General features: G+C 33.4%; 1 long non-coding RNA gene across 1 annotated transcript in view; it reads left to right on the plus strand.

Annotated features, from left to right (window-relative positions):
- The window catches only part of LOC116623170, a 72,889-nt gene that overhangs the window by 38,500 nt on the left and 9,102 nt on the right, over nt 1-25,287 (plus strand). The gene's annotated exons all lie outside the window — the stretch shown is intronic.

The following is a 25,287-nucleotide window of genomic DNA, read 5'->3' on the forward strand; positions in this document are numbered from 1 at the left end:
GTTGTTTTTATTTTAATTATTGACTAAATGCTTTACTTCATATCTTGGTGATAGTCATAAGTATTAAATAAACTTGGATATAAAACCCTGAATATTTTATAGAAACCCCTATACAACGGGCTTATGAAGTGAAAAGTGAAACTTATCAGAATGTGTGATTTAGCAAGACACATACTTTGTTTTTAGTCTGGAGAAGAAAAAAATTATTAACAAAAATGTAACTTCTAGTAAAATGAAGAAGCAAATACAGCAAGATTAATTGACTACTTTAGATTAGATATTAGGTACTGATAGTAACTAAAACAATACCAGCACCTAATTATTTTATACTATGCTAAGCATTTTAGCAGGTACATGATTCAGAATCACACCACAGTTTCTCAAGAAATCTTCATACAACACTGTGAGGTAGTTATGACCATTACCTTGCGTGTGAAGCAAATAAAAGAATGGCATTAGCCTTTTTTTTTCCTTCATGGCACACTTTAGTATCCATTAAAAGATTTTTAGTCTCCAGCCTGTTATGGCAAGCCTAATAGAACACTGCTTGGAAGTATCATATTTGATAGCTACTTATGTCTTCAACTAAGAGAAAGTCTCTTCTTTTGCATGACATCTCTCCTCTTCAAGCTCCTTGAGTATGAGCCGCTGCAATAATACTATACTGTTAACCCAAGTATAGAATATGTCAATATCAGAAGAGAGCACATATAAAGGTGGGGAGAAAAATGGGGCAAGAGGAAAAGATAAATTCAGGAGCAAAAGACCAGAATGACTACATTTTCTAAGAAAATAACTTTATATGCTCCATGTTCCTAGTGCAGGATGTTGTTACATGCTAATAAATGTTAAGTATGTTCTAAGTGAACTTAAGGCAAGCCTCCATATTCTTCATGGGAAAAAATATTTTTCTTTTGCAAAAATCAAACTATTTTCTCAAGATGAAAAGTTGAGGAATACAAGAGAAATACATATGATGTGTTTTGACAGAAGTGAGTGATCAAAAGCAGAACGTACTTTTAAGAAGATATATGATCAGTATGGCATATTATTATAAAGCAAGATTTTAGAGACAAAAGGCTATGAAATACACAATTTAGATGGAAGGGACATTATATAAAGTACGCTGTTGAAAAGAGAAAGTTGAAAGACCAGTGGTCCTGAAAACTCACCTGTAATGGCAGTAAAATAAAAGTGGATCATTATCTGTTGGTATTAAGTTTAGGAAATTCATAAACTCATGTAGGGCTCCAAAAATAAATGAACACAAAGCACCAATTTTCTCTGTGTATGGAAATTGAAGAGCTGAGTGCAATGGGGTAAATAATAAATTAAAAAGTTGCTGACTTAGGAATGAGATCCCATATTCCTATCAAGGAAAAGGAAATGGGTGGCTGAAGGGAGGGTGGTAAAATTTATAAGATAACTCTGGGAATATAAAATTGAGGAACTTTATATGAATGGAGGTGACAAACTGCTAGGTACAGGAATTAAATTATAACAGCAGCCAAAACTTAAGGCTATTTTTAGTCATATGTAGCAAAAATTACAGAGCACCTGTACTATTTTGGGGAGAAAATATTTGCACAAAACAAACCCATGTGTGCAAATGCATAGTTGATAATCAGTGCAGCATATTATCATCTTACATTAGCAATTGTATGTTGTTTAGGGGACAGGCAAGTATTTTCAAAAGTCCTTTGAAACCTTAGCTCTGTATTCTCCATGGAGCAAAACTAACATTCTTAAACTGTCTCAATGCTTTAGTCTGCAGCTTCCCCCCTCCCACATTAAGGATTTGGATTTCATGCTCAGAAAGAGCCAAGGCAGATGGGAATTATTCAGAATTTGGAAAAACAAGGAAGCTTCAATTAATGGGATGCTGGCAGGCAACTTCTACAGTGCACATTTTACTCCCACATACATTTTGTTTGTGCATACACACTCATGTTTATGATTTCTTTTACCTTTTAAAAAAAGGATCACACTTTAGTAATTAAAGAATGTTTCTGAATAGAATTCAATATATGTTATGTCCTAGCAGTTTAATTTAGAGGTAACAAAGGGGGAAGTATGCAAATCCAATTTCAAACAAAGATGAACTACTGACATATTTGGTAAAGGCAAATCCAATTTGAAAACCAGTCTTTCCGTCAATGTGTGGCAGACCTTTAATTAAACTTAAGCTTAATATTATGGAGGACAGGAAAAGAGCTATCTGTGCTTAATATATGTGTGTAGGGGAGGAGTGTGATGGAGAATGGATTTGGATTCTCACTTGGGGACAGCTGAGGAAGGAACTTGATAGGTTATATCAAAGGGAGTTGAAACTTTTGTTCCATTTCTTCTCAATGGTAGAATGATATTAGTTCTTGGTTCTTAGATTTCAGGGCAACTGCTGGATGTAGAATTATAGAATACATAATTAATAACAATGTTAGAATTCAAACAAATCTTTCCTATGGAATTTTTTATTGTTTCATTTTCTTATAGGAGCATAATGTGAAGGAGACATAAATTTCCGGAAAATAGATTTAAGAAAAATATTTTTGATTAGATAATATATTTTATTATGAGAAAATTAAACAAATGGTATAGTTTTATAACTAGTTGTGTCTTTAAAGACAATTAGGAAGGTTTGAGAAATAATAAGTTTGAGAAGTGAAAAAAGACCACCTATTCAGTGCTACTTTGTTATGCATAGTGAAGGTGTGTCATCTATTACTCTGCTAAGCATGTCAATTCTAGATTGCAGCCATCTCTACATAGACAAACTCTGTCCTAACTTCCAAGCTATGCATAAAGTAATATTTCAAATGAGAAGAATATAGAAATTACTAAGTGCATAGATATATGAAATTGATACTCCAGAATGTGCCAGGTGAAAATATGTAGGTCATAGCCTTCAAGATAAGTTACTCTTAAAATAATACTTCCTTTAATTTGAATCCTGAAGGCCGCTATATCTTTCAAAGAGGAAAGTGTTAACAAATGTTGAACAAACAACTAGAGAAGATGGCAGAGGCAAAGGGCTGCCCTAGAAGGAACCAAAGTGATAAGCAGGAGGATAGCTCTAAGAAAAATCTATATTAAAAGCATGGAGGACATTAGGCGAAGGAAGGGAAAAATGAAAGGGGGGAAATCAGAGGGAGAGATGAACCATGAGAGACTATGGACTCTGAGAAACAAACAGGGTTTTAGATGGGAGGGGGGTGGGGGGATAGGTTAGCCCAGTGATGGGTATTAAGGAGGGCACGTACTGCATGGAGCACTGGGTGTTATATGAAAACAATGAATCATGGATCACCACATCAAAAACTAATGATGTATTGTATGGTGACTAACATAACATAATAAAATAAAATAAAATTTAAAAAAAGAATAGAAAAATATTAAGCTAGTGCATCAAGGATCAATGGAAACAATAAGCTTTTTGTTTTGTTTTTAATATCTGAGCTTTTATTACAAATGAAAAAAGTAAATACACTAAGAACTGTACATCAGATGAAGAAAGAGATGTGACTTGGAGAAACGGAAACTTCCAAATCAATTAGCAGCATATCAGGGCAAATTGACCCTATTTTTGAAGAATATGAAACTTTTTGAAATTGGCAAGTCATGGCTTGGTGGTCATATTCACTGAACAATATTTATTATTCATTTCTCAGCTTCTGACACTTCTTTTTAAGATGCTTCCATACTGAAGTGGCATCTCTGCACATTGATCTTCTATTTTACATTAGTTTTTCTGGCCTTTTTGTTGTTTCAGTCTTTGAAATCACACAGCTTTTTGTGAGATAGGGAATGATCCAAAAGGCAACTTGCAGGATGATTGCTGTATAAAAGGGCTAAGCTTGAAATAATGCCTATTAATGCCACTGATTTAGCAGGAATGTCTCTACTTTGTTCAGTACGCATTTGCTTTTTGAATTCATTCCACTGAGAATTTTGTCTCTGGCTTTGAAGTTATAATCCTCTATTCTCTGCTATTCTGTTATCAGTTTGACAATAAATGTTGCTAACATTCATAGAAAAGTCTGAAATTCAGAGCAAAGCCTGACTTTTTGGCTGCCTTAAAGGGAGCCTTGGTCTGTCAGTTAATGGGAAGAATGATTACATTGGGATAATGGATGAATATTTTAACTGGTTAAATATAATTGTTCAAAAAATGAGATTTTACATTAATCAGAATAGTCTAAATTTGATTGTTATTCTTGTTTTAATTTCAGGAAGAACAGTCACTATATGTTCCTCTATTTTTGGATTTATTATAAATTCATTCTCTCACTATCAGGAGCAAGAAAACAGATACTTGCAGAAGTGGTTTTGATAATTTATCAACATTTTACATACAAAAACAATTCACCAAATAAATTTCTACAGTCAGGTATAGAAAACAGGCAATTGACTTTTCCAGTGATTAGCTACTGAGCAACAATAAACATATTATGCAGAAACAACTTTTTTCTTTCTCTCACTATTGTTAAAGAGATCTACTTAATAGCAATTATTCAATGGCAGTAAGAGTGAAATGCAAAAGCTTTAATGAGAAGTTCCTGTGCAGGATCTCCATTGCTTTATATACCATTACACAAAAGCCCTGCCATGTTTCTTCAGGACCAATATCTTGGAATGCCTCTAGTCATGATTAACTACATCAAAAGTCCATCTGCCATCTATGTTCATATCACAATCATGCCGAATCTAGGAAGAGTATAGAGATGGGAGAAGATAAGCAGATGCTCATAAATAAGGTTTCTGGGAAAAGCTATAATACAAGGCCATTTGCATTTTAGAAAAAGTCTTCAATTGAATGTTTTGCAAACACTGTAAAGCATCACTTAATACTCTGCATGAGTATCTAAATTCATTTAACTAACAGATTGCTTTTATCCATTAAAATAGAAAATACTTTAATATGTCAATTGAAATTACAGCAGTGGTGTTTATTTACTAATGATAGAAAAACCATTTCCACTTCCCTTTTTAACCTCAGTCTCAACAATAGAATAAAATATTCTTACATATTTGACAATTTTTAATTATTATTAATGTTTTTCTGAAATTTAAGGAGTTTTTAAGGGAACACACACAAAAAAAATTCCCATGGCACTTTTAGGTGCAGGAAGTTGTGAAAATTTTAGGAGAATGATCTTGAAAGTATTCCAGCTTACTTTTGAGAGTCATGAAAGAGCTCTTTAGTTTGGAGATGTTTTATATTCTTAGTGAACACCCATTCTCCAGACTCCCAGACTAAATGGCACCAACTTGACTCTTCAGAGTTCTTTTTACCCATAGTCTTTCATGATCAGTGAGTTTGAATCAAGACAATTTAATATTATGAATTTATGCATGTGCAAATGTCAATATATTCCATTCCTAAGCCAAGCCAAAAACTATTGCCAATAATGATTTTCTCACTTTCTGGACAGATCATATATTCTAATTGCTTATTGATTTAAATTATTTTAAACTTTTTCTTTAAAGTTAAATTCTAAAATCACTTAAGCAGGGAATTTTAAAGAATTTTAGACTTCTTAAATGTATGTTGGAAGTAGAGAATGTTAGGAATTAAGTAATCCATGTACATTCTTGGAAACTAGCTCACTGGGGCCTGCTCTAGTCTTTACACATTATTCCAAAAAGACCCTCAAGAATATAAGTATTTTCCCAGGGTGTCAGAGTATAAGCCAGTGGGTAATAGCTGGGTAACAAGGATGGTGGCTCTCAGAGGAAACCTTGAGTGGAGTTATTTTCCTTGTAACCCATCAGATGTGTGTTCTCATATATTTTACAATTTTAGTCGATTGCTAACATTAATTCTAGTAGACTCTAACATTCTGTGGGAATTCTCATTTTCTCTGATCAGTTTTCTCTGAAATTCTGTGCTGGCTGTCACATATGTCAGGCTCTTTTGAGGTAAAAGTAGAGTTTTAAGTACCAAAAACATCTAAATGTGCAAAGTAGTGCTTTAAAGATGCTTACATTAACTCTATGCTTTAATGGGAGACACTGATCAGTAGTCATTGAGATACGTTAAATGGTACTCTAGTGTCACAAACTACAGTTTTTTTTTTAAATATACTAGGTCTAGCATTATTATAATCTTTATCATCACTATCATCATAAACATATTTATTCAGCATACACCATGTGCCTGATATATACTAGGAGCTTGAAGAACATATGCAGTAATACTCAAAATATACATTTATTCATGCAAATTAAGGCTTTGTGTATATTAGGAACTGGATCAGAAACACATATACTAAGAACTATTGAAAGTGAAATATCAGTATAAAATGAGAGTAGAGAATGTTATGAATATATTAGTATAGTTTTGTATTTTCTCTCAAGACTTCACCTTTTTTGGGCAGAAGTTACTTGTAAATGTGCTGGGTCTGAGCAGGCAGATGAGGAAAAACAAAGAAATAAAAATAAGGAAGTAAACTATGGGAGGTGTAAAGGAAAGACACTTTAAGGGGAAGGTAGGAATTCTATGCAGTACGGGTTCCACCAGAACCTCTTTTCCTTTTCCTGATAATTTGTTTATCTCTAGTTAAGCACAGTCTCCCGGGTATTGCTTTTTTGACCACTGTCTTTGATACCCATGCAACCAGCAAATACTCTGGCATTAATAGGGAGAACTGGATGGAGGAATGTTTCCCTGGGAGCTTGTGCCCAGGTAAAAATTCTATTATTTGATATCAGATCTGGACCAGTCTTGAGAAGCATTTTTTTCTTAGATTTTGTAAACAATATTTGAGTGGTTTTGGGGGCAGCATAGTGTAGTAGAAAGAGAACAGGCTTTAGAGTCAGTCAAATCTTGGATCAAATTCAGGTTATGTAACCATGAGCAAATTAGTTAAACTTGCTTAGTATCAGTTTCTTTATCTGAAAAACATCAAGATATAACAAAAAATAAACCTAAGACAGTGATTATTAGGATTCATCATAATTACAATATACAATGTTAAATCTAGTGCAGAGAATATAGTGAAAATTAAGTAAATATTAGTTCTAGTACATGGATTTTAATTTAATAATCTTTAGGTAGTCTGTGAATTAATCACTAAAATGTTTATACATGAAATATGGTAACGTTGTCCACATTTTTATTTCTGCTGTGCATGAATATTTTACTTATAATATTTAAGAAGACTGAACATGAAGAGGATAATAGCTTTGTATTAATTCTGGTGATTTTTTTCCTGGGGGAAAACCAGAAAAGATGAGATCAGAAGATCATGAATATATTATATTACCAAAAGGGTCAGCCAACTGAAAAAAAAGGTCCAGGAGTACTATATCAAAAGATCACACACCAAAATAGACTTATAGATTTGCATTTTTATTCCTGGTCCTATATTCTAAGAATAAAGAAACTCTCTTCAAAATGGAATTACATCAAAATCAAATATTAATGGGATAGACAAAATGTACTCATCTCTACTAGGCCAATTATATGTTTATACTGTGGACATTGACATACTTAGTCTCAGGTACACATTGAATTGCAAACATGATCTGAAAACTGTCCAAATTTTTTATTGTTTTTAATTTGTTTTTTTATTAAACATCATTTAGAATGGTCTATTGGTTGGACTTGGAAATATATTTTCTTTTTTTTTTTTTTAAAGATTTTATTTATTTATTTGAGAGAGAGAATGAGAGACAGCATGAGAGGGAGGAGGGTCAGAGGGAGAAGCAGACTCCCTGCCGAGCAGGGAGCCCGATGCGGGACTCGATCCCAGGACTCCAGGATCATGACCTGAGCCGAAGGCAGTCGCTTAACCAACTGAGCCACCCAGGCGCCCGGAAATATATTTTCTTATGATAGCTTTTGTTGGTATTTATTTGTATTTATTGCAAATGTTTCAGGATTACTATTTATTTTTTTCTGATTCTACTATGTTTATTTGTTGAAATTATTATTATTTTTATAATTCATATAACATAAAATTCACCCTTTTTTGTTTCAAGTTTTTATTTAAATTCTAGTTAGTTAATGTATAATGTAATATAGGTTTCAGGAGTAGAATTTAGTGATTCTTATCACTAAATATCACTTACATATAATATCCACTGCTCGGGCACCTGGGTGGCTCAGTTGGTTAAGTGACTGCCTTCGGCTCAGGTCATGGTCCCGGAGTCCTGGGATCGAGTCCCACATCGGGCTCCCTGCTCAGCGGGGAGCCTGCTTCTCCCTCTGACCCTCCCCCCTCTCATGCTGTTTCTCTCTCTCTCTCTCTCAAATAAATAAATAAAATCTTTAAAAAAAAAAATAATATCCACTGCTCATCACAACAAGTGCCCTCTTTAATGCCCATCACCCATTTAGCCCATCCCCCACCCACCTCCTCTTCAGCAACCCTTAATTTGTTCTCTATAGTTAAGAGTCTCTAACGGTTTGCTTCCCTCTCTTTTTTCTCCCCTTCCCCTTTATTCATCTGTTTTGTTTCTTAAATTTGATGTATGAGTGAAATCATATGGTATTTGTCTTTCTCTGACTGACTCGTTTTGCTTAGCATAACACACTCTAGTTCAATCCACATTGTTGCAAAAGGCTTAGTAATATTCCATTATATATATGGAATATATATATACACACACCTCTACTTCATTACCCATTCATCAGTAAATGGACATTTGGGCTCTTTCCATAATTTGGCTATTGTTGATAATGCTGCTATAAACATTGGGGTGCATGTGCCCCTTTGAATCACTAAATTTGTATATTTTGTGTAAATACTTAGTAGCGCAATTGCTGGGTCATAGGGTGGTTCTATTCTTAACTTTCTGACGAACCTCCATAGTGTTTTCTAGAGTGGCTGCACCAGTTTGCATTCCCACCAACAGTGTAAGAGGGTTCCCCTTTCTCTGCATCCATGCCAACACCTATTGTTTCCTGACTTGTTAATTTTAGCCATTCTGACAGGTGTTATGTGATATCTTATTAAAGTTTTAATTTGTATTTCCCTGATGGTGATAATTACTATTTATTTTATATGAGGTTTGGGGCAAGTTGTTTCAACCTTCCTAGGCCTCCCAGTTTAATTTGAGAAATAAATAAAAAAGATGAAACACAAAGCTTGAATGTGCCTAGGACCAAATTTAAGTACCCTTTTGGGCATACCACTACTTACTCTCTACCAGGTATAGCAGGTTGTGGTAATAATGATAATAGCAGCAGCAGCAGCAGTAGTAGTAATACCTACTATTAATTGAACATCCACTGGGTATCAATTACTGCATGATATGTATGTATATATTTATATCGGTCTCTATATATACACATATGCCTTAAATTGTAAGGTAGGTATCATTGTCCTCAGCTTATTGATGGAAAGGATATAAGGGGATACAGGTAGATACCTTGCTTAAGTTTTAAAACTAGTCAACGTCAGATCTGAGATTCTATCCTCAGACCATTTTACTTCATTCAAGGTGTACTTTTAATCACTCTGTCTTGAGGCTACCAAATGTCTCCTTTCACTCTCCTTATTTCTTATTTTCCCCCTTCCCCTCCTACTCCTACAACTTTTGCTTGTTTTAGATTACTATTTTTTTAAACTACTGACAAAAAGCAAAGCTTGAAGCTAAAAACTCTACCAAGTGATTTTCTCTGGTCAAATGCTAGGTTATGTGAACATGGAATGGAGCAAATTCACAGATTATATTTTCTTATATATTTGTAATGTTTGCATGTTTCTCTTACTCTGGTACCCTCTGTCTCTCTCTTTTTTAAAAAAAAGTCTTAAATATGCTTAATATACCCAGAAAAAATGGGCAAGATATTACTTCAGTAGGCATAATTTAAAGAGAGTTATATTTAATTCCAAATATGAGCACATAGACACATTCACATTTTATTTGTCTTTTGCTTCTGGGAAGGCCTGATCCAGATTTGCTTATTGAAATTTTATGTTTCCTAGTGTATAAAATATTTACCAAAGGCATAATGGGCTTTTTATAGAGGCTATGTCAGTATAGTTGAGACATTGGTTCATGGCAGATAGCTACTGTCTCTCAGAACTGTGATAGTGGTCAGTGAGCTTTGTTTTCTCCCCAAAGTCTGAATTCAAATTTCAATTGAGAAAGTTAAATTAGAAATGAAAAATTTTTTTTATCATTCTGAAGTCGAAGTTGATCTTTAAGACCAATGCATGAGGGAAGATTAGGGATATTAATGGATTACTCAGAGTAAACTCAAACAATAAACATTTATTACAATTGTATATAAACTAATATTTTATAGAGAAATTAGAATATCCCTTGAATACTCTAAGAGCTGTTTATACTCATTAAGAGGAGGGGGGAAACTATAAGCTTTTTAGTTAAAAAGAAAGAGTATTATTTGGGATTTGGGATAGTGAAAATACTGACACACTGTCCTGGAAGTGTGAAAGTCCAAGTGGCTGTTTCATTCTTTGATGACTCTATGTGGGTCAAACTCAACTTGGCTTTTATCTTTGTTTCTTTTCCCCCCTTTTCTCATCTTTTTCCATTATTGATTTCCTTTTTCATTCTTCTCATCCATTCGCTTGACAACCTTTGCCTTAGCACAAACTGTGACTTGGCCACCAACTTGGTGTTAAAGATTCTGAAAGGAAAACAAGAAAAAGCCAAACAGAAAGTCTACCCTTAAGTATTTCTCTGCATCATGCCACTATCTGATTCATTCAATTACAAATATACTAATTATAAATGTCTCCACTTTGCTAAATAATTCTAAGTTTTTGTCTCAAACATCTGCTAACCTAAGAACTTTTTTTTTTTTTTTTTAAGATTTTATTTATTTATTTGAGAGAGAGAGAATGAGAGAGAGCGAGTACATGAGAGGGGGGAGGGTCAGAGGGAGAAGCAGACTCCCCGCTGAGCAGGGAGCCCGATGTGGGACTCGATCCAGGGACTCCAGGATCATGACCTGAGCCGAAGGCAGTCGCTTAACCAACTGAGCCACCCAGGCGCCCTAACCTAAGAACTTTTTAAAAATGTCATATTACACTGAGTCAAAAAAGCTGTTTTTTATAAAAAATGTCTTGCTGGAAATTGTACAAGTTGCCTTCTATAACCATCTCTCTCTTCCCTTCCCCAGTCCCTGGATCTCTGATGCTTTTTCCCTCCTTTTCCTTACCTTAATTCACTAAAAGGCTGAGTAGCATAGGAGGTCATTGTGATCATGGTAGAGAATATAATTGGTATTGAAAAAGTATATATTTGTGTGAGAATATATTTTATTTCCTTGTATTGCTTTCAGCCTTAACCATCGTTGTCTCTAATCTAAGGAGGGCAGCTGATATATTTTACTTGCTATTAAGTAACAAACTTGGTTTCATTTAGATGGAAAGCTTTGATTATAAGACTGTTTCTTTTCTAACATAGTGCTGACCACTATATTGGCTGTTAATGGGTAAGTATAGTTAAATCCCATTAATTTGAAACACAAGGGACTATAAAAGATGGACTCTGAATTAAGTAGAGTATCCATTATTTTATTTAAGAATAGGGCATGTGGTTAGCCAAGAAATTACAGTTATTCAACAGATACAATTGACTAAATTTAAGTAATATTTATGTTGTGATAAACTATGCTGAACACCTTACAGTTTTTAATGTAACTGTACCATAGTCATGCACTATTTCTACAGAAATGAATAACCCTGAAAATGAAGAAAGTTGAGGGAAATTTAAAAGAAATTCACTATAAAATTCATGAAAATATTTTATTCCAAAATACATTGAGGTAGTAATAAGAGTGTAATGTGCTGTGTTGAAAAAATTTGGGATCACTACACTAATCAGAATTCATTTAATGCAAATATGGGAACTATATTTAACATCTTAGAAATATTACTCAAGGTTGAGATCTTATGAAAAGATCTGTGGACAGAAAGCTGCATATCTAGAAATTATGCCATTGATTGCACAGTTCTCCAGATTCATTTAAGGGCTAGTCTTTCAAGGTCAAGAGAAATGATAAACATGATAGTTTCTTACGTGGCCACAGATGGTACAGCTGCAAGAGCTCAGAGGTATGAGCATGTTGTTCTTTCTCCATGGAAAACAGTGTTTAAAACAATTTTCAAAGGATAGCTTATTTCTTTCCTACTTAATTTGACCTGTGAATACCATTAACTGTTATTTATTAGGGTATTCGTTGTCTAGGGGAGTCAAACAAAAGCTGTTTATTGAAATTTGAAAAAAAATAACTTCAGCTTTTTTAATAGGCAAGACTCTTCTGTTTAACAGATGGCTCAGCAGTTGTAAGAAAATTATTCACAACCCAAAAGCAGCACAAATAATGACTTTAAAACACAGTTCTCAACCTATATATTTTAAAAAGAAAAAAAATGATTTTGTGCTGTCTCCTTTCATACTGTGCCTTTGAACAGACAATGAATTTCTGAAATTGGCAACAGATAAACCTTACCTCTTGAGGGACACTGGATCGATCCCACTTTTATTAGCTTTGTATGAATTATGAACACATCACCAAAAATAGTGACTTCTGAAACAACTTTACCTTTTGGTATTAAAACACGAAATATGAAGATGGAAATTAGTTTGGGGAGATACCTACTCTATTCCTGAGTTCTGTTGCTCATTTTACTTATCTCTAAACTGTGAAGGAAAGGGGAGGCAATAATTAGTTTTTCCAATTGGCCAGTGAATAAATAGACCTGTCAGTTCCATTAGCGACATAAGTGGCTGGGATTTCAAAGCCTTGCAGTGGTTATACCATTTTTAAAAAAATTGTTCCTTGTTTTGCATTAAAGGGGGGGAGAAAATTCTGCTTCCTTTATTTTCACTTTTTAAACCTAATGTCATTTGACAGTCTTGCTTTTCCTCATGTTAGTATAACATTTCTATGTGCGGTTACCTGTTTTGAGCAGTGTCTCAAGGCTATTTGTGACTTAGAAATCGATTTCCTTTGATTTCTTATAGTTTTGTGGCTTTTTCTTTAAGTGGTTCTTGTTCTGGAAGGAATTGTCAATGACGAGGAATAGAATTTTTGTGCATATGAAACACACTAACCAATATTGGAAAATATCCAATTATAATTACTCTATCCAAATAAAATATTCTTTTTAACTTTGAATTTTTCAAAAGCCATGGTTCTTATCACTTTGACTTGAGTAGGTAGACTCAATCATAAACCCAATGATAGTATATATTACATCAGGTAGAATGATAGACAGATTCATGAGGCTGGAGTATCTTGAAAGGAAATTTTGTCTAAAGCATTGCCTTCAACCAAGATCATGCTCACATTATCACAGATACAGAAATGGAATCCAGAATATTTTTCAACAAAGTATTCTAAGTTTCTAAACCCTCAAAGTTTCTTCTTATTGTTTTAAAAAACCAGAAAGACATAGCATTTGTCAACTTGGACAGATTCCATCTGATATCATTTTGTCTTTAGAGGAGGTATCCAAAAGAGCTTAGTAATTAATAAATCAGAAAGAAATCTATTTTCAGATGTTTGAAGGAGAAAATATAGATACTTGGTAGGAATCTTGTAGCCAAATGATGCCCTCTTTCTATTTAAATTTATGCTTTACCTTAAGTGTGGAGAGTTCCATTGAAACATCATTAATTCAGCTGACATCAAGGATTTGCTCCCTTCACAGTATAATTAGCTTTATTTTGTTTCCTGGCCATAGACTTGACCTGTAATTCCAATTAACTCTACTAAAATATGTATTATAATGTTTAGGGGGATCCAAGAGGCAATGTGGATGGATCACACACTGCCTCTCCGTTACTTGAAGAAACATCTGTAGTATTAATAGTTTCAGTTGTACACCTTCCTTATAAAGAACAACCCATGCAATTGCAGCAGTGGAAGATGTCTACTGTAACACAATATTTATTTGGTTTATATCTCTTGTATCTATATCTACATAATCTTTGATAAGAAAATCATAAATACCAAAAAGTCTTTCTTTTAGTTATCATATAGGGTCAGTAAAGTCACTTTTCATCCACTGATGTTCTCAAAACATCTCCAAAGATAGGTACTCATTCTAATTCCAATGATGACTTTGCAATTGCTATTTGTGTCAGCCATTTACCTAAGCTAGCCATATGCAGCAAAACAAAGGCATATTTTCCCACCAAGTCAATGACAACCATTGTGTTTTATATCTCCCCAAAACTGGTACTTTGGAAGAAGTTATAGTGGCTATCTACCACTAGCAGCAGCCACCAGATCATTCTGATATTTAAAACTGCCTTACCAATCACAGGCCTGTGAACACTGCTGTTTTTCAAAGTGTTTGCAGTTCAAATATTTCTTCACCTTTATTCCTAGTCTAAGATGCTACAGTAACCTATTGATTTTCCTAGAAGTCATGTTCTTCTGCCAGGCTATTTCCTGTGCTTTTATTAATTGGTGCATTGGTTGTCAATTATAACCACTCCACAAGTAAAGGAGTAGTGCTTTACCTATTCATGTAAGAACTTGAAGCTTACATAATTTCCCTCTGATACTATTAAAGAATAAAAAAAGCTCTATTATTTTGCCTGATTCCCTCATTTTTTAGTTTAAAATTGAAAGGCAGCATTGATATAGTAGAAAAAAGACTATTTATAAATTTTAAGGCTTAGATATTTGTCTTGCTTTGGTTGCTAAGTAGATGAATGACCTCAGGCAGAAGAGTCACATAACATTTCAAAACCTTAGTTTCCTCCTTTTCAGATAATAGCACAACCATTAAAGTTCTTTGAAACAGCAATGCATTATATTAAATAAAAGGCAAGATTTTTAAAAAGATTTTATTTATTTATTTGACACAGAGAGAGACAGCTAGAGAGGAAACACAAGCAGGGGGAGTGGGAGAGGAAGAAGCAGGCTCCTTGCTGAACATGGGGATCATGACCTGAACTAAAGGCAGACACTTAATGACTGAGCCACCCAGGTGCCCCAAAAGGCAGGATTTTTAACATTACTTTGAAAACCTGCATTATTAGTGCTTTCCCCCCCTAAAAGTTTAGTAAATTCTGCCATCATTTTCTCTTCTATTTCTCTTTCCCTATTATGAAGGAACTGATGATAATGTAATGTCTTGAATTATCTTAATTCTTCTTCCAAAAATTATAATTCCATAAACTTTGCAGTTTGAAGAGTGTTCATTATTATACTTAGATTTGAAACACAGATATTCTCTAAGCACTGCAAAGCTACTCCTGTATTAACAAATAAATCTTATGAAATAAAGCATAGGGACTATATTCTTTCTCTAGAATGAGATACAATTTTCTGAAAAGTAGAGACATTTTTATTCTGATGCTTCTCTTCCACTCAGACTGGCAAGTGCTTATGGGACATAGCATTTAATTTTAATTTTTATTTTTATTTATTTTTTAAAATATTTTATTTATTTATTTGAGAGAGAGGGAGATAGCAAGAAAGAGCACGAGTGGGGGTGGGGAATGAAGCAGGCTCCCCGCTGAGCAGAGATTCCCAACGTGGGGCTGGATCCCAGATTCCTGGGACCATGACCTGAGCCTAAGGCAGACGCTTAACCGACTGAGCCACCCAGGTGCCCCAGGACATGGCATTTTAAACTCTGCTTGTGCTCCATTGCTTGTCTTGCTCCATGGTCTGCTGATAATGCAGGAAACTTTTGTAATGTAAGTAATCATGTCATTCTTTTCAGTTTGGTGGAACTGGGGCTCCACCTTGTTCAAATCCTTTGCTTAATTGATATACTAAATATTTCAGATAGTTCTAATTGATGATATCAACCAAATTCCATTCAGAAGGTGAGAGAATTGTGAGATCTGTTGGTAAAGGAATTCTTAGACTGAAGAGTTTCCACTTTCTCATTCATTTTCCAGATTGAACTGGTTTAAAATAATGTACCTTGTAGCGTGTATATGGTTTTGCTTTCCTGTTTGCTCCATTCTGGGCACAAGTATCCTGACTACACTGTCAATTGGGATACAAGTAGTCTAGATATCATTTTTTAAGGAATCTTTTGGTTGTAAATAACAAACAGCTACTTATATCACTTCAGATATAAAGGATATTTGTTGAAAGAATAGTATAGGTAGTTTGATGAACATCCATCCTTCCAGCTCATCAGCCAGAAATAGTGGGATAATCTTTGATTTCTACCTCTTTCTCATGCCCTATATCTAATTTGTGAGTAAATAACATTGATTTACATCTAACCACTTCTTATCATGTCCAGTGCTGTAGTTCTAATCCAAGCCATGATCATTTTTCATTTGTATTTTTGCCACAGCCTCTAACTTGCCTCTATGCTTCACCCTTGGCCAACAGCTATTGTAACTTTTTAAATGTAAATTAGATCAAATTACTCTTTTTAAAATTTTTAAAAAGATTTTATTTATTTATTTGTCAGAGAGAGAGAGCACAAGCAGGGGAGCAGCAGGCAGCGGGAGAAGCAGGCTCCCTGCTAAGCAAGGAGCTTGATGTGGGACTCCATCCCAGAACCTTGAGATCATGACCTGAGCCAAAGGCAGATGCTTAACTGACTGAGCCACCCAGGCATCCCACTCTTTTAATTTTTAAAATTGTGTTTCACTTTATTGCACTTTGTGGATACCGAATTTTTAAAATTTAATTAATTTTTAAAATTGAGTATAGTTGACACACAATGTTACATTAGTTTCATGTATACAACATAGTGATTTAATAATTATACATTATGCTATACTCACCACAAGTGTAGTTACCATCTGTCTTTTGATCAACACTCTCCAATAGTTCTGCATCTTAAGGTTTAAGCTAAAATCCTATCAATGATCTACAAGGCCCTACATAATCTACCACCTTTGTGTCATGTCCTTAACTTCATCTCTTAATATTCTCTTTGATTTATGTCAGCTCATTTAACTCTGCCCACATTTGCATCTTTGCTATTATTACTTGAATATTTCAGGCACACTCCTGCATTAAGGTCTTTGTCTTGGCTCTTGCATATATATGAAAGCTTTTTCCTCCCCTCCCATCCTCCACATATCTATAGGGCCAAATCCTTTACTTCTTTCATGTCTTTATTTAAATGTCACCTTACTCACCAACCCATCTACTCCACCTATACACCACATTGTTATTCTTCTTTATACTTACTTTTTCTTATTTTTCAATAGTACTTATCACCTTTTGCCACTTGTGTAATTTACTTTTAATGTTTATTGTTTCTTGTCTATCACCTACCACTAGAATATAATCTCCATGAGAGCAAGGACATTTGTTTTACTCACCAATATATTACTGATGCTTAGAATAATGTTTGGTATATATTAGTCATTCAAGTAATATTTGTTAGGCAAAGGAAAAATCAATGGATAGAAAAATGAATAATTGCAAGGATAAAAAATAGAAGAGAACAGGGCTAAGTGGGAACTGACTCTGGAATGTAGGGAACTAAAGGAACTTTCTTATTTTTCACTGGATATTACCATCTTCTTTTCCCTTCTTCTCTCTATATATTAGTTCCATAATCCATTCAATGATAATTTTGTAGGGGCACCTGGGTGGCTCAGTTGTTAAGCATCTGCCTTCCGCTCGGGTCATGATCCCAGGGTGCTGGGATCGAGCCCGCATCGGGCTCCCTGCTCAGCGGGAAGCCTGCTTCTCCCTCTCCCACTCCCCCTGCTTGTGTTCCCTCTCTGGCTGTGTCTCTCTCTGTCAAATAAATAAATAAAATCTTTAAAAAAAAGATAATTTTGTAGCTTTCAGTTTACAGATCTTGTACTTCTTTTGCTAAAGTTTATTCCTAAATATTTTTATTATTTAGATCCTATTGTAAATGTAATTTTTGCTTAATTTTATTTTCATACTGTTTATTGTTATTGTATAGAAATACAAATTTTTATATTCATCTTGTATCCTGAAACATTGGTGAACTTGTTTACTAGCTCTAAATATTTTTTATGGAGTCCCTAGGATTTTCTATATATAAAATCATGTCATCTATAGAGAAAAGTTTACTTCTTTTTTAATTCCAATGCCTTTTATTTTATTTTATTGTCTAATTGCTCTGGCTAGAACTTATATTACAATGTTGAGTAGCAGCAGTAGAAGTGGACATTTTTATCTTGTTCTTGATCTTAGGGGGAAAGCTTTCAGTCTTTCATCATTAACTGTAATGTTAGGTGTGGGTTTTTCATAGATTTCCTTTATCAGATTGAAGAAGTTCCCCTCTATTCCTAGTTTACTGAATTTTTTTTTAATCATGAAAGGGTTTTGAATTATGTTAAATGCTTTTCTGCATCTAGTAAGATAAGCATGCAGTTTTTGCCTTTTATTCTATTAATATGGTGTATCACATTGATTTTTAATACTTATTTCAACCTTGCTTTTCTGGGATAAGTCTCACTTGATCATGTACAGTCTGGTATAATCCTTTTTATATGTTTCTGGATTTGGTTTGCTATTTTTATGCCTATATTAATAAGAGATATTGGTCTCTAGTTTTCTTTTCTTGTCATGTCTTTGTGTGGTTTTGGTATTGGGCTAATGCTGGCATCATAGAATTAGTTGGGAAATGTTTCCTCTTCTAGATTTGGTGCTAATTTTATAAATGTTTAGAAGAGTTACCAATGAACTCATCTGGGCCTAGGCTTTTTTGCTGGTACTTTATTTGATTACTAATTCAATCTCTTATTATAGGTCTGTATAGATGTTCTATTTCTTCTGGAGTCAATTTAAATAGCTTGCATATTTCTAAGAATTTGTTCATCAAAGTTAAATAGTTTATTGACATACAGTTGCTCATTGTATTCTTTTATAATGCTTTTCATTTTATAAGGTTGGCAGTAATGTCCTTACTTTCATTTCTGATTCTAGTAATTTAAGCTTTCTCCCCACCCCCTCTTGTTTTCTTGGTCAGTATAGCTAAAAATGTGTCAATTTGATAGATCTTTCCAAAATACAACTTTTATTTTCATTGATTTTATATATCATTTCTCTATTCTCTCCTTAATCCGTTTCCATTCTAATCTTTATTATTTCCTTCCTTGTGGGTTTTTTTTTCGGGGGGGGTTAGTTTGCTCTACATTTTTTAGGTTCTTAGGGTAGAAAACTAAGTTACTGATTTGAGAATTTTCTTGGGGATTTTTTGGTGTCTTATGATAAAAGGCTGTCACTTGAAAGAGAAGATGGTAAGATAGTAACTGGCATGTCTGTTTATTCCATCTACCAATATACCTGGAATGGCTTTTAACCCACTATTCTATAAAGTGAAAGAATAATTTGAAAAAGACTAAATCCACAATATAACATTAGAACATTATGTAATTTAGTGAATTAAATTTACACACGAAAGTTTACATGCATTCGCCATCATATATATGTAAAAATCTACAAATATTACAGAATGCTATTTTGGTATAAAATAATTCCTCCTCATTAGGGTTTGGAGCAATGTGAGATCAAAAGAAATGTTTATGTCCTGAACCAGGTTTAGAACTTTTATTTCATAATCCTTAAGTATTTTACATCAGTCTTTCTCAATTTATGTTCCTTTCTAGACTTCTTAGAGTGGCTTCTTATAACTAGGTATTTAATATGAATCATTGAGAATTCTGTCTGTCTTTAATTGTATAAGTGTTTTTCTTACATGTTGTGTTATTAGTTCTGTTTCTAAGGAGGTTGCTTTACTTCAGGCATACTAAACTTACAGATGTTTCTGCTTCATACCAGAACAATAGTTTTTCTTCTTCTTTGCTGTGATTTTATGGCTATCAAATAGTTACTTTTTTTAATGCTGCATATCTTTTTTTCTGTCCTATGTATATCTCAGCTGCCCTGTAGATACGGGAATAATTTTCTCTACTCTAACTTTTGTTGGAGAGAACAATTCCAGGATAAGCTTGACCTAAAACATCTCCCACATTTCACAGAAGTTATGGGCACTTTCTTACTTATGCTGTAAGACTATTTAATAGCTCCCTGGTGATAGCAGTGCAGAGCTTTACTTTTAGCCTTTTCACACACATTATGTGAGGCTACATCCACCATGCTTTAAAAGTGGAACTTTTATCTAGTCTAATGTTTATTTATTTGAGGGCAGTTGGGGAAGTGCTTTCTAATCTATGTATTTCTCTCATGTATTATTTTATTTTTACATTTAAATACTTAATAAACTATATCATATTAAAACATATGTACACACCCATTATTCATATATGTACAGTTTTTAAAATATTGATAAAGTAAAAATCACTCACTCAAAGAAAATTAAAAACTATTAAAGCCTGAGCACTGGGTGTAATATATAAGTGATGAATCACTAAATTCTACTCCTGAAACCAATATTACACTAAATGTTAACCAATTAGAATTTAAATAAAAACATGAAACAAACAAACGAAACTATTAAAGCCTCCTATGTATTATTCATGCCTAATCACATCTCTCTTTCAAATCCAAGGAAATCACTATCATGATTTTATGTTTATAGTTTCCTTCTTTTCTATATAGTTTTGTCACATTTGCATGTGTCCCTAAACAATATATTATGTAGTTTGCCTGCTTTTGAACTTTATATAAGTGGAAATGTGCAGTTTATATTATTTTATGTTTAGGATCTTTGGCTAAACTCTATTTATGCCCTTAGTGTTTCTTTTTCTTTGAAAAATCTGTTTATGTCTCTTTCTCCATTTATTATTTTGTTGTTTGTTCTTTTTATTGATTTGCAGGGTTACTATAGTGATACATATAAATCATATAATAAAATATATAAAAATACACATAAGTCCTGATTATGTATAATTCATATGTGATTATTAGATAAATTATATACATGTGATTCTAACATGTGATATATATAATTCTAATAATTATTAATCATATGATTAAAAATAAATTCTTCTAGTATGTAGCTATCTTATCCCTTCTTTTTTGTTATCTTCTGATGAAGGAAAGTCTTAATTTAAATTGAAATTATCAATTGTCTTCTTTTACAGCTTTTGTGGGGTTTTTTGTTCTTGTTTTAAAATTCTCCTATATAGGGGCGCCTGGGTGGGTCAGTTGGTTGAGCGACTGCCTTCGGCTCGGGTCATGATCCTGGAGTCCCGGGATCGAGTCCCGCATCGGGCTCCCTGCTCAGCGGGGAGTCTGCTTCTCCCTCTGACCCTCCTCCCTCTCATGCTCTCTGTCTCTCATTCTCTCTCAAATAAATAAATAAATAAATCTTTAAAAAAAAAAAAAAATTCTCCTATATATTATTCTTATAGTTCAATAGTTTTGCCTTTATATTTAAGTTCTTAATGTATCAAGAATTAATTTTGTACATGATGTGAAATACATATCTATGTTTATTTATATTTCTGATCTACATGATCACTTTCCCTGCATAACTTCTTTAAAATTCAGTGGTTTTCAAATTTTTTTGACCAAGGCTCACAGTGAGTAGTGCATTTTGTATTGTGATCCAGCATTGAACCACATTTATATGGAGGCACAAATTCATATATTTTCATTAAATATCACTTACTCATAATTATGTGTGATGAACTGTAGTATTTTTTCTTCTATTTTTTAAAAAAAAATTTTATTTTATTATGTTATGTTAATCACCATACATTACATCATTAGTTTTTGATGTAGTGTTCCATGATTCATTGTTTGCATATAACATCCAGTGCTCCATTCAGTACATGCCCTCTTTAATACCCATTACCAGGCTAACCCATCCTCCCAATCTTCTATTTTTTAATTGAAAATTTTCTTGAGATAATGGCAGGTTCACATGAAACAATCCAGAGATTTCATGTACACTTACTTCATTTCCTCCAATGTTAACCTTTTCCATATTTTTTATTTGTTTATGACTCCCAAAATTTATTTCATGTAATTGAGTTGAGGACTCAATCTTTTTTATTCCCTTGTAAACATTTTTATTCATTTTTTAGGAATCATGCAGCAATTCATAAATTATTGATTCCTGGGCACCTGGGTGGCTCAGATGGTTAAGCGTCTGCCTTCGGCTCAGGTCATGATCTCAGGGTCCTGGGATCGAGTCCCGCATCGGGCTCCCTGCTCCTTGGGAGCCTGCTTCTCCCTCTGCCTCTCTCTCTCTCTCTCTCTCTCTCTGTCTCTCATGAATAAATAAATAAAATCTTTAAAAAAACAAAACAAAACAAAACAAAAAAAAATTATTGATTCCTTGATGTGCCCACTGTAGTGTGCCCATGAGTGTATCTCAGGGAGTGAGAGGAGTACACAGATGGCACAAACAGTACACACACACACACACACACACACACTTATACACACCAGGTGTGTAGGTCTTAAAACAAAGTAATTAACCAGCATAAGTGATGATTCAATCTTAAAAAAAAAAAACACTCCTTCCACTAATCTGCAATGCCAGATTTCTCAGATAAAACTTCCATATATTCATGTATCCATATGTTTTTGAACACTGTACTTTTTCCAATTATGTATTGGACTGTCACTGCATCCTCTAAATTATTGTAGATTTATAAGGATATATAATAAGGATTTGTCACCCAACTTATTTCTTCATTAAAATTGATTTAGTTATCCTGGGTCTTAAGTTCTTCCACATAAATTTTAGAATCAATGTGAAGTTTCATGAATAAACCACATTGAATTCATGGATCAATTTTAGAAGAATACACATCTTTATTATATCTAGTTTTTGTATGTATAAATATGGTATTTGTCTTTATTAATATTTTAAATAACTTTTAATAAATATTAATTTCCACATGAATTTTTATATGATTTTATTACATTTATTTTGAAGTACCTTATTATTGTTACTATTTTATTAATTTTATTATTTCAATGATATCTTTAAAAATAACATTTCTAACCAATAACAGTTTGTAGAAATATAATTATTCTTATTTATACATCATAATTAATAATTTTATTAATTTTGATAATTTGTCTATAGATTTTCCTATTTTTTATATAAGCAATCCAATATTATCCAAGTAATGAAAATTTGGTTTCTTCCTTTCTAATTTGTACACTTTGGTGTTTTTCTTTGTTTCTTTGTTTCTTTGGTTTTTTTTTACTTTAAATTCAATTTTTTTTTTAAAGATTTTTTTTATTTATTAATTGAGAGAGATAGTGATAGAGAGAAAGCATGAGAGGGGGAGAGTCAGAGGGAGAAGCAGACTCCCCGCCGAGCAGGGAGCCCAATGCAGGACTCGATCCCGGGACTCCAGGATCATGACCTGAGCTGAAGGCAGTCGCTTGAACAACTGAGCCACCCAGGTGCCCTTAAATTCAATTTTTTAAATTATTTTTTATTGTTATGTTAATCTCCATACATTACATCATTAGTTTTAGATGTAGTGTTCCATGATTCATTGTTTGTTCATAACACCCAGTGCTCCATGCAGAATGTGCCCTTCTCAATACCCATCGCCAGGCTAACCCATCCTCCCACCCTATTTTTTTTTTTTTTTACATTTAGTGCACTGGCTAGGACTTGCAGTAAAATGCTCCATAGAACTGTTGATAGTAGGACTTCTTGCTTTCATCCTGATTTTAAGGAGAATAATTCTTCACCATTAGGTTTATTTTAGATTTGCTTGTTATAGATATTTTTATCAGTTAAAAGTGTCCCCTTCTATTCCTACCCTGCAATTATGAACAATTGTTGAATTTTATCAATATTTTCTTCATGTATTGGTATATTTATGTTATTTTCTTCTTTAATCTTATAATGAATAGAACATATTAATAAGACTGAATGTCTTGATTAATAGATTTTATAATATTAAACTAACTCTGCATTCTGTGAATAAATCTAACATGGTTATAATATATCATCTTTTATTACACTGTTGGGTTTTTGTTAATATTTAAAAATTTTCCCATCTACAGTAATGAGTGAAATGGGTTTTTCATACTGTTATTTCTTTGATATGAAGATTCTTCTAGATTACAAAATTGGTTGTGGAATATTCCTTGTTATTTCATTTTAGAAGATCTTATCTAATATTATAATTATGCACTGTTTTAATGTTTGATAGAACTTGCCCATGAAGACATCTGGCCCTGGAGTTTTTATTGTGGGAAGATCTTTAATTTCTATTTCTTTGTAACTGACAGCAAGGTTATTTTAGTTTTCTATTTATTTCCACAGGGAGGGATTTTTTGGCTATCCAATCTATTATATTATGGGAAAAACAAGTCACTTCTTTACCTAGGAAGTTGTGTTTCTTCTTCCCCATGGAGAATCATTCATCTAGTGCATGTCATTCATATCCTTATGAGTCCATCCTTACCTTATATTGAGGAAATTGAAACTTAAAAAAGTCTAAGTTAACTTGTGAATGGTCAAGTAAAAGGTACAAGAATAGAGCACATGTTTATTGACTTTCAATCTATTGTTCTATGTCCTAGTGATTATTTAATGTAGTGTTTCTTTGATGAAGAACATTTCTTTTTTTTTTTTTTAAAGATTTTATTTATTTATTTGACAGAGAGAATGAGAGAGAGAGCACATGAGAGGGGGGAGGGTCAGAGGGAGAAGCAGACTTCCTGCCGAGCAGGGAGTCCGATGCGGGACTCGATCCAGGGACTCCAGGATCATGACCTGAGCTGAAGGCAGTTGCTTAACCAACTGAGCCACCCAGGCGCCCGATGAAGAACATTTCTTATTAACTATCTTCTGTTACAGAATATAAAAGGTGCAGATTGGAAGGAAATTTTAGCCTAGATTGTAATTTTTCCTTTTATTCACTGTTGTTAGGTGGGGAAACTTTCTTTATCCTATTTAGTGTTTCCTGCCTAGTGAAGAAAACTACACTTATCTGTGGCTTCACTTATTCTTTATCAAGAGAGGAGAATAACTAGATCTTACTGTTGAGTTTGGAAAAACAGAGAGTATATATCCCCAACATTTGTTCTATTCTTTCCTTAGCAGTGAACATCCTTATAGAGAGCAGGTTTCCTAATCTGATCCTTTTTAAATTGTAAAGAAGGGCTGCTTCTATGAAAAAAATATATGGTAGTTTGACAGTGCTAAGAGTTGGTAGATAAACCTGTCTAATTTAGAGATTCAATAATAGAAAGTCAACTTGACCACAGATATAAGCCACATTTTCTAATATCAGCTATGAAAGTAATAACAGTGATGTTTTGAATGCTATCTGCTTTATAACCATTTCTCTTCTAACATATTTAGAAATTGGACAGAGAAATAGGGGATGGGGCTTCATCAAACCCTTGAGAAAATTTTGAAGTACAGAATTATAGGCCAAAACAACATATTTAGAGGATCTTTTGGGACTAAGGTACATAGCTTTGTCTTT

This window comes from Phoca vitulina, unplaced genomic scaffold (genome assembly GCF_004348235.1).
Source record: "Phoca vitulina isolate PV1807 unplaced genomic scaffold, GSC_HSeal_1.0 scaffold57, whole genome shotgun sequence".
Taxonomy (NCBI): Eukaryota; Metazoa; Chordata; class Mammalia; order Carnivora; family Phocidae; genus Phoca; species Phoca vitulina.